At 44.8% G+C, this 11,226-nt stretch overlaps 1 non-coding gene across 1 annotated transcript; it reads left to right on the top strand.

Annotated features, from left to right (window-relative positions):
- Positions 1-4,104: 4,104 nt before the first annotated feature.
- Positions 4,105-4,211, top strand: LOC139000825 (U6 spliceosomal RNA). Its single transcript, XR_011469727.1, has one exon. It is a non-coding gene; the product is annotated as a U6 spliceosomal RNA (small nuclear RNA).
- The last annotated feature ends 7,015 nt before the right edge of the window (positions 4,212-11,226 follow it).

The following is an 11,226-nucleotide window of genomic DNA, read 5'->3' as shown; positions in this document are numbered from 1 at the left end:
GTCCTGTACCCTCTTGCAGTCCCGGAGCCTTCAGGGGATGTCCGACTGATGGCTTCGGCCTAATCCTGGTTGCCAAACATTACTAGCGCTGCTGTGGAGGTGGGAGTGATTCCTGCCACTGCTGCTCCACTTCCCAATACCTGCCGAGCTTAAGCACAAGCAGAGGGCCCACAGAACAAAAATCACAGCCACCTGCATGTGGTGCTGAGAGGAGGCCACTGGGCCCAAGCCTCCAAGACATCCCAGGGCATGGTGTGTTCTCAGTCCCAGCGGGGCTGTAGCTCTGAATCTCTCGGCAGGGTGTGCTTCTAGTTGGTTAAGGTCTGTTCCTGTTGCTACATACGTTGACCCTCAGTCTGGGGCAGGGAAGGACCTGGCACAGTGAATATGAAAGATGACCATCATTCCTTTGGGAGGGATGAGCAAGGAGCAGAGGAACAGGAGAAGAGTAGGGGAAAGCTGGGGGCCTCTATGTTATTGCAGAAGCAGATCTTCCTTTGATAAGGGCAACAACACCACTCTGAAAACTAACACTGGGGCTTGGTACCATAAGGACCCACTCAGGCTAGAAGCAGGGTCAGCGGCTTCTTTCGAGCCCCCTACCAGCTCTAAACCTGTGCTATGGCCCTGCAGCCTCTCAATCTCTTTTCCCTTCAGACATTGGTGCACTGGGATTTTCAGTCACTTTTAGGTGGCTGGAGAAGTTTTTCAATGTTGGTTTTATTATATGTACGTGGCATGATGTATCTGTGTGTTTTGTTGTTGTTAATCCACAGTAGAGGACTTTTTTCTATTGTTGTCCTATTTCAACAGAAAGTATGGAAGTGGAGGTGGGAGTGAGAAAGATAGAGAGATAGAGAGATAGGGATAGAGATAGAGAGAAACATCTATTGGTTAACTAGAACCCAGGGACAAGCCCTTGACCTGGAATCAAATCTGGGATCCTGCCATGCCAAGGCTGATGCTCCACCCACTTAGGCACAGTGGCCAGGGCAGGTATATTAACATTTTTTAATCAGAAGGAGCATTTGACAGCGAGAAACATAGAAATAATACTAAGGTCTGAATTTCAGCCCATTTCCAGAGAATGTGCCTTCATATTCATTCATCATTAATTACTTAAGTTAAAATATTATTCTTCAGTTGTATTTTAAATAAATACTTCAGCATCACTGACACCTTTTCAGCACAGGCTGAAAAGTGCAAGACAGTGCAAGACAGTGCAAGACACTGGGGCGGGGGTTGCAGAGGCCTGGGGGAGGTCGCTAGGGAAAAAGAATAAAAAGAGAGACATATGTACTACTATTTCTAATACCATAAACAATAAAATTAAAAACAAACAAACTTCAGAATAAAGTTTTCCACAAAATGGGAATTCTTGTCTTATTTTACTACAAACACATAAAAGCAATGTGTTTGGATTGTGAGTTGAAGTCTTGCCCCTAAATTTCCCAATGTGCCTTTGACCATAAGTGCATAAATTCTTTGAAGTGAACTGCATACAAAATGAAGCAGTGTGGGATGAAAAGGAACAATTCGAAGGAGTAGCAGCTGCTTGTGTAGCCCGCCCCCATCCAAGGAACAGCAGCCTCCTGATCACCACACCCTCTGTCTGAGGAACAGCAGCTGTGTGTGAAGCCTCCCCCCACCAGCCAGAGGAGCCACCACAACTGTGAACAGCACCCACCAGAGGAGCTGCTACCAACTGAGGAGCAACTTCTACCACAATCGCCTGAGGAGCAACCTCAGCCCAAGGAGTCACTGCCACCCACGGAGCAGCCCCTGAATGACTCAACATCTAGATATGGTAGTACGACCAAACATGGGTAGACAAAGAAACCCCCAAAGGAAAGAAAAAGAAGACTCGCCAGAAAAGCAGCTAACATGAGAGAAAAAGAATTCAGATTAAGGGTCCTGGAAGGCATAAACCGGATGGAGGAAAAAATCAACAACTTATGCAAGAAGCAAGAAGAAACTGATGAAAAAAATCAGTAAATTATGTAAGAACCAAGAAGAAATGAAGAGTGATATAGCTGCAATAAAAAACACCATTGAAAGTTTCAACATTAGACTAGGACCGAATTAGGGAATTAGAAGGCAGGGAAACAAAACACGCCCAAACTGAACAGCAATTGGAGAAAGAAAATTAAAAGACAGGAGGAGAGCCTAAGGGAGCTATGGCACAACATGAAACGAAACAACATACGAATAATAGGGATGCCAGAACAACAGAAAGATGAACAAGATTTAGAAAACCTATTGGAAGAAATAATATCAGTAAACTTCCCAGAGGTGGGGAAGAAAAAAATCACACAAGCACAGAGGGTCCCAAACAAGGTGAACTCGAAAAGACCCACGCCAAGACACATCATAATTACCGTGGCAAATGTTCAGGATAAAGAGAGAATCTTAAAGGCTGCAAGAGAGAGATGGAAAGTTACATTTAAGGGATCTCCCATTAGATTATCAAATGATTTCTCAAGAGAAACACATCAGGCCAGAAAAGAATAAACAGAAATTTACAAAGTGATGCAAAGCAAAGGACTGAATCCAAGAATACTCTATCCAGCAAGGCTATCATTCAAAGTTGAAGGGGAAATAAGAAGCTTCACAGACAAAAAAAGGCTAAGGGAGTTTATCACCACCAAGCCAGCAATGCAAGAAATGCTAAAGGGACTGGTGTAAAAAGAAGAAATAAAAAGCTCAGAAAGAAAACAGCCACAGAAAAAAAGAAATGGCTATTAAGAAGACCTTTCAATAAAAACTTTAAACGGAAACGGACTAAATGCTCCAACCAAAGACATCGAGTGGCAGAATTGATAAAAAAAAACATGACCCATACATTTGTGTCTACAAGAGACCCACCTCAGAAGAAGGGACTCACAGAGACTGAAAGTGGAGGGATGGAAAAATGTCTTTCAGGCAAAGGAAAATGAAAAAAAAGCTGGGGTAGCAATACTTATATCGAACAAAATAGACCTCAAAGTGAAGGCCAGAACTAGAGATAAGGAAGGCCACTTCATAATACTAAAGGGATCATTAAAACAAAAAGATATAACCCTGATAAACATATATGTACCCAATGCAGGAGCATCCAAATATATATATATATATATATATATATATATATATATATATATATATATATATATATATCTCCTGGAAGATATCAAAGGAGAAATGGACAACAATACAATCATAGTAGGGGAATTTAATACACCACTGACATCACCTGATAAATCCTCTAGACAAACAATCAGCAAAGAAACAACTATCCTAAATGACTCACTAGATCAGATGGACTGAATTGACATCTTCAGAACACTTCACCCCAAAGCCACAGAATATATAAAAAAATGGGCAAAGGACCTAAATAGAAACCTTTCAAAATAGGACATTTAGAAAGCCAAGAGACATATGAAAACATGCTCAAAGTCACTAATAATCCAAGATATGCAAATCAAAACAATAATGAGGTACCATCTCACAGCTGTCAGAATGGCTATCATCAACAAATCTACAAACGACAAGTGCTGGAGAGGATGTGGAGAAAAAGGAACACTCGTACATGGCTGGTGGGATTGCAGACTGGTGCAGCCACTATGGAAGACAGTATGGAGTTTACTCAAAAAACTAAAAATGGAACTCCCATTTGACCCCGTGATCTCACTTCTAGGAATATATCTCAAGAAACCAGAAACAACAATTAGAAAGGATATATGCACCCCTATGTCCATAGCAGCACAATTCACCATAGCTAAGATCTGGAAACAGCCTAAGTGCCCATCAGTAGATGAATGGATTTGAAAACCTTGGTACATCTACACGATGGAATACTATGCTGCTGTAAAAAAGAAGGAACTCTTACCATTTGCAAGGGCAAGGATGGAACTGGAGAGCATTATGCTAAGTGAAATAAGCCAGTCAATGAAGGAAAAACACCACATGATCTCACTCACTGATGGATAATAAGACCATTATAAACTTAAAAAATAATAAGACTATTGGCTCATGAAAGAGTGCATTCATTCATTCTTTTAAAAACATAATGAGATCTTAATGTTTCTAAATAATACATATAGTTATTAAAAAAGAAAGAGAACTGTGCTAGCTTTGGCAGCACATATACTAAAACTGGAACAATACAGAGGAGACTAGCATGGCCTCTGTGCAAGGATGACATGCATATTCGTGAATCATTCCATATTTTTTATATGAAATGCTGAAAGGTATTCTTTAAGAAGAGGAAGAAGAAGGAAAGTTAAAGATAATAATGATGAGCAACAAATATGTACCTATCAACAAGTGAATCTAAAACTCAAGTGAATTGCCGAAACCGGATTTTGCTCAGTGGATAGAGCTTCGGCCTGCGGACTGAGGGGTCCCGGGTCCGATTCCGGTCAAGGGCATGTACCTGGGTTGCGGGCACATCCCCAGTGGGAGATGTGCAGGAGGCAGCTTACGATGTTTCTCACTCATCGATGTTTCTAACTCTCTATCTCTCTCCCTTCCTCTCTGTAAAAAAGCAATAAAATATATTTTTTAAAAAAAGGAATAAAAAAAAATAAAAATCAAGTGAATAAAAAAATCTGATCATCAGAGTAAACTGGTGAATATAATAGAATTGGGCATAGAGAGGGAGTGGACTGACAATTCTTGTGGGGGTAAAGGAATATGGGGGGTGTGGGGGGCGTGGGAAGAGACTGGACAAAAATCGTACACCTATGGATGAGGACAGTGGGGTGGTAAGGGAAGAGGGTGAGGTGGGAACTGGGTGGAGGAGAGCTATGGGGGAAAAAGAGGAACCACTGTAATAATCTGAACAATAAAGATTAAAAAAATAAATGAAGCAGTGTGTTACTTCTTCATGGCATGCTGCCCTGTTTCCAGTTAGCGAGGGTAAACAATTTACATATTCTCCTTGGAAAACCTAAATGGAAAAAAGGATTGGGGAACCTCCACCAAGGCTGCAAAACAATTGTTGACCTCCTTCCTGTGACATTTTGTATGTCCTCAACCTTGAAAGGAATAGTATAAGTAGGGAAAAAATTGCATACAGAATGATATAAAAGTTTGAGGAAGTCTAAATGTAGGCATCCTTTTGCTTATTTAAATGACATCAGCACTTTCTGAAGTGGTTACACTAAGATTGAAACAGAGATTACCACTTAAACTGAACCAGTTAGCTTTCCTGACTACACTTCTGAATGGAGTGAACAAAAGTGCCCCTAGATTGTGATACGTATTTTTTTGGAGAACTACTCATGCTGTTTCTCTCCAACTCTTGGACATTTAATGTACCACAAAGTGTATGATCACCCAAACTATGACATATCTTGAATCCTCAGTATTTTTATTAGTGAATATAAACAAACATCATGAATGGGAAAGGTTTTTAAAAACTCACCTGTTGGACTGTTGAGTGTATAGTTATCAACAAGACTTCCAACTTCAATTTTAAAAATTACCCCAATAATGTGTGGTTTTTAACATTATTTTTATTGAAACAGTGTATGTGAAATTAATTGAATATTTTGGAAGCTGGGAACTCAACTTTTTAAGGATTTTAAAATCTAGCCTGTCAGATTGCGCGTTGTGGGGAGGAACAAATCATGGATGGTATGGCTCAGTGAGCCCCTTTTTCATTGCCAGCTGGTATGCTCCTGGATTGGTGAAATACTTAATAAAGCCATTTGGACGCCAAATTTACTCAGCTTAATTTTTCCACTGTAGGTTTGTATTGATAACGTATTATGGTGCAGAGAAATACAACAAGACAAACAATACAAAACTTCCCAGCATGAAGTAGATCACTTTATATACAATCCCATGGGGAAGTGGACTAGAAAGGAAGATTAAATGAGAAGAAGGAACAGCATAAAAGTCCTGACCGTGACAAAGAGCTCCTTCTTGTATTTCTAAACGGATATTCGGGGTATCAAAACCCTAAGCTATTTACATACTTTTAGATATATATATTTTTGTTGATTTCACAGAGGAAGGGAGAGGGAGAAAGAGTTAGAACCATCAATGGTGAGAGAGAATCATTGCTTGGTAATCCCCACATCTACCACCCAAGATATCTACTGGGCTAAGAGCCCACAACATGGGCAAGTCCCCGCCTGGGAATTGGACCCTGACCTCCTGGTTCACAGGTCGAAACTCATCCACTGAGCCAAGCAGACCAGGCTTTGGCTCTTCTTTATTCAGAGTCTTCCCTTTGACATTCATGTGCTCCAGCTGCCCTATATCTAGCCTGCCTGAGTGCTGTGCAGATTGGTGGACTCTGGGGTACATTCTAGTAGTAAGGAACCTCCTATGTGCGCCTTACTCTCCCCGCTTGCTTTCTGATGGCCTAGAGACCCCGCCCACAGGGCCTTCATGTACATGATCCCTGTGCACCAGCAGTCACCTCCTATCCAGGTCCCTTCTGTGCCCATCTTCACAGATGCGGTCTCTATCAGAACAGGCGCTTTCTAATCCTCATTGCCTTGACACTATGCTTTTCTGAATATTTTGATGGAAAAGTCCAGATTCCAATAAAGAATTCTGCTGGATTTCTCAGTTGTGGTCTCTAGAACAAATAAAGCGTCAAGTGCAGGACACTCTGTTTTAGAGGCAACATGCAGCAATGAGTTTTCCTTTGTTTTGCCTTAATATGGTGGGTTTTTAAAATTGATTCTTTAGAGAGAGGTGAATGGAGAGAGACAGACACAGAAGCATGCATTCATGTGAGAGAGAAACAATGTTGGTGGCCTGGGGAAGGAACCTGCAACCTGGACATGTGACCAGGCCAGAAATCAAATCGGTGAACTTTTTGGTGCACGGGAACCTGCCCAGCCACACTGCCAGGGTGCATGGACTTTTATCTTTCCTCCTTATCTTGCATCTGGTGGTTAATAATCACTATCAATGCTAATAGCAGTGGGCGATTCCAGAAGAGGACATGCTGTCAAGTGCTTTACATAAGTTAGCCCCACAGCAGAATCTTCCCACAAGGTAATGGGACATGATCTCTATGTGGGGAGGAATTAACTGCCAGGCCACAGGATGTTTTGCCTATGCCCTTCCTCCCCCCGAACCTGACAATTTTTATGCTTTTCCTCAAATTCCAGAGGTTCTGATTCCCATTCTGGACACTCTTCCCTGTCAAGGTGGGGATGGGAAGACAAGGTGCATGTCAGACAGAGGGACAGGGAGAGGGAGAGGGAATAGGAGAGAGAGAGGAAGAGAAAGAGAGCATTTGCTGTAAGAGATATACATTTTCTGACCCTTGTTCTCTTATCCTCTTTTTTGGGGGGGTGGGGAGCTCACTGTTACAGAAACTTCAGCATTTTCTCTTCCCACTAGAAGAAGCAGAGTGTGCCTGGCCAGTGTGGCACAGTAGGCCTATGCACCAATAGGACATAGTTCAATTCTCAGTTGGACCAGGGGCCAGAGTTTACCCCTGGATCCCCAGGTGGATGTGCAGGAGACAGCCAACCAATGGATTTGTCTCATTATTGATGTTTTATCCATCTCTCCCTCTCCCTTCCTCTCTGATCTTATTAAGAAATATACTTAAGAAATGGAAAAATGAGCTCCTACACTGATGGGCCAAGCTAAAAGAGTGGAAGGTAGAAGAAAAAGAAAGGAATGGCAATAAAAAGAGAACAAAGGGCCAGTTGCTGTATGTGACAAGCTAAGCTGCTGCTGACACCCAGCAGAGAGCAGCAAGCACATGAGTGGCTGGCACTGAATGAGAGGCAGTAGAAGGAGAAAAAGCAGGACTGACTTCCTCACATTTAGGGAGACATACAGGCAAATGGAGCCCTGCTCCTGGGCCTGGATGTGCGGCCTTCTCCCTAGTGCACCTCTGGCAGGACACTCAGTGAGCGAACTGAGACAGCCGAGGGCCAGAATGCAGTGGCAGGTGGGCAGGGAGCCTGTTCCTTGCTGGGCAGCTAACTGTCCATTGACTATGGGATCCAAGAGCACACTAGGACATCTCCCTTTCACTTGGTTGTATTGCCCCTCAGGGTGGCCCTCCATACCCCCATCTCCCCGGTGTGACCTTCACCTGTGTCCACTTAAGTGCTCTCTGGGAACTGGCTTGGGTTGTCCACTCTTCAGACCTGGGGCCTGTCACTGGCTCAGCGTTGCTTTACCACCTCCTTGATTGATGGGAAGGAGGATCACGAGGGGAAACTCTTCTAACATTAGACCATCCTCCACAAAAGGATGTCTTATTCTTAGGACGGGACACAGAACAAAGCAGAGGTTTATGCCAGCTTAGTATTTTGCTGAAAAGAATGTAAATGTATTTACAGGCCACAAGAACTTGAATTCAAGAAGGGGCTGGATGCAGTGAATGACAGGCATGGACATGTGAGGCCATGGCTCTGGCTCCCTGGCAGGCTGATGTCCCTTTCAGTACTGGGGGCCTGACTTGTGCACAGGGAAGCCTGACCATGGAGCGGCGTCAGGCCAGCGATGGAGGCTCCCAGTGGGGAGGAGTGTTTGAGTCCAGGGCCTGGACTAGCTCCCCGTGACGGCCCCAGAGCAGTTGTACCTCAGTGGTGCTCACTGGAAGCCACTTGTTCCAGTCCTTGTGGATGGCCCTTGTGTGCGCTGACCACTAACAGAGAGACAGAGAGAGAGAGGCCTGGCTTTTCTGTAGGCTCTTCTGTACCCCCTGTATTGTGATGCCCAAACAACACTCATGTTCCAGGCAGAGGGACCACGAGACAGATTACCACAGTGGTGTTGACCAGAAAATTCCAGACTGGCTGTTGAGGTTTCTGGAAGAGGTTCAAACTGTAATGAGGTCAGCATTTGAGTCTAGACTTGGTATCATGGGCTTTTAGCCTGAGGGTGCCACCTGGGGGCTGAGATTTTCTCTTTAACACAGACACTATATGCACGAGGCGGAAACTGGAAAACTGTAGGAGCCCAAGCTCAGGCAGCCTCTATGAGATCCCAGTGCCCAGGAGATACAAGGAGGTAGTAGGAACCACTAAGAATGACCTAGAAACAAAGTCTGAGGCGAACATGCCTTCTTCATGAGCAAGAAACACTCCTCTATCCACGCCTACCCAGGGCATGTGCTATGGCACGGGGGGCAGGAGAACTTCCTGCCCAGTATTGGACAGGCCCCGCCAAGTCCCAGCACCCACACATGAATTTGGGGGATTTTTCACCACATCCTGGTCACCTGCCACCTGCTCTCATCATGGCCCTCACTTATGGACAGGACACAGTAGCCTCTGAGCCCATGAGGAGGGCAGTCCTCCGCAACCGCCTTCTCCGGTCACAAAATTCCTACTGTGATCCCAGGTGTTCTGCCCTTGGGACCTTTTTTTGAATGAAGGGGGGTCCTTAGAATGCGCTCCAAGTCTGGGACCCTCTTTATGCATCCCTGGAATGTCAGTCAGCCCATCATGAACCTGATGCTGGGGACAGCCACTGATAAGAGAAACCACGAGTTCTCCACAATTCTTCTGAGCTGTTTTGGAGAACATGACAAGCTACATTGTACGGAAGGAAAATCAACATCCGAGCTGCCTTTCTGGATCCAAAGAGGCACCAAAGAGGCAGGAGGATGCCCTTCCTGGGATCCACAGCAAGCCTTGCGTCTGTGGGGCTTCACAGGCCCTGGGGAACAGTCCCCATGCATGGGCTTTCCCATCGTCCCCTCTATGAACCCAGCCTTGGAGCAGACACCCTTCCACCTGGCTTCTTTCCCTCTGCAGTCAGACCTCTTCTTATCCTGACATATTTAGTGCTCTGTGCCTTTTTCAAACTCACAAGTCTCTGCTGGCACTACCTGCCCTGCCTCGGCCCAACCAGACCTGGTTTCACTTCAGCCCCAATGACATCTAGACCTAAACAAGGGATTGCCCTTCCTCCCTCCTCCCCAAGGAGAACATGCCTCACATCCAGGACATGCCTGGGTCTCGCCATTTAATGCCAAGGGCGGTGCAGGAGGGCTGGCAGGAGGCACTGGCACAGAGTGGACATGTTATCTGGGATGTCCCCGGGTCAGCTGATCCTTGCCGCCAAAGACAGACTCCTCTCCTCTCTCTCTTCAATCCTGGATTTACTCAAGAACATTCACTGAGTGCCTAAGGTACATCCACTGCTATTCCGGATGATCTGCAGGGACACCTCATGAGAATGTCACGGTCTTCCTCAGAGTATCTCTGAGGCATGAACCCTCACTTGACTGAGCAGACAAACGAAAAAACAAAACAACTGGGCTGGAAAATGAGCAAGTCACAGGCTGCTCTTGCTTTGCACGGTAGAGCACACCACACAGAATGGTACCTCCAGCTAATACCCTGCCCAGCAATCCTAATAACCATAGGAAAAGTTGTTATTTTTCAAAGGCCATTACAAATTTTTATCACAACATTAAAAACTCTGTTATAAACATACCGTACATGTAAATAAATAAAGTAGTAAAATCACTACTTAGCACCCTGTGATTTTAAATGTTTGAGAATTAAAAACTGACATGAGCCTTTGCAAACTATCAAGACTAGTTTAAACATGGCTTGCGGGTCTTTAGCTCATACAACTTTCCACACAGCGTGAGAATCTTTTCCATGCCCTGCTGAACTGTCACATTGCTTTCTAGGTTTGGATAAGCTTCCCAGGTCCCATCCTTCCTGCTGCCTACGTGGGCACCTGTCTCTGGGACAGTTCCTTTAGTGTGAAGCTCTTTGCCCTCATGGCTTGCCCTGGGACCTCTCCATCCTTTTTTTGGTCACAACCATGTTCCTCATTTACACTTCTCTGGGAGCTGGCCATTGTGAACCTGAAGCTGGGTTCTGAGTCACGATGATGAGCAAAAGTAATTCCTCATGTTTGGCAGAATTTAAGAAATTACCCAAGCATTTCACTTTCCAAGTCTCATTACTTCTCTCTCCAGACAACAGACCTTGGCAGGGGCCAAAAATTGACTTCCCTCTCCATGGGCAGCAACTGAGGCCTGAGTCAGTCGCCTGCACTCATATCTCTGAGTGGGTCATGGGATGGTGACACAAGAACAAGGCCCTGGTTCCTGGTGTAAGGCTCCCATGGCCATCACCAGGGCCAGCCTGATGGGAGTGTGCCTAGAGAAATCACCAGAGAATGGGAACATGCCACTCTATGTGTGGCAGCAGTGGACACGACCGGGGTCATGGGCAGAGAGCAGGAGTGTCCATTTAGGTGACAATCACCCACCACAATCCAGGTGCTCGG

The sequence above is a fragment of the Myotis yumanensis genome, unplaced genomic scaffold (genome assembly GCF_028538775.1).
Source record: "Myotis yumanensis isolate MYYU_CA2020_CCGP unplaced genomic scaffold, mMyoYum1.0.hap1 SCAF_33, whole genome shotgun sequence".
NCBI lineage: Eukaryota > Metazoa > Chordata > Mammalia > Chiroptera > Vespertilionidae > Myotis > Myotis yumanensis.
This window is presented reverse-complemented; position numbering and strand designations above follow the sequence as displayed.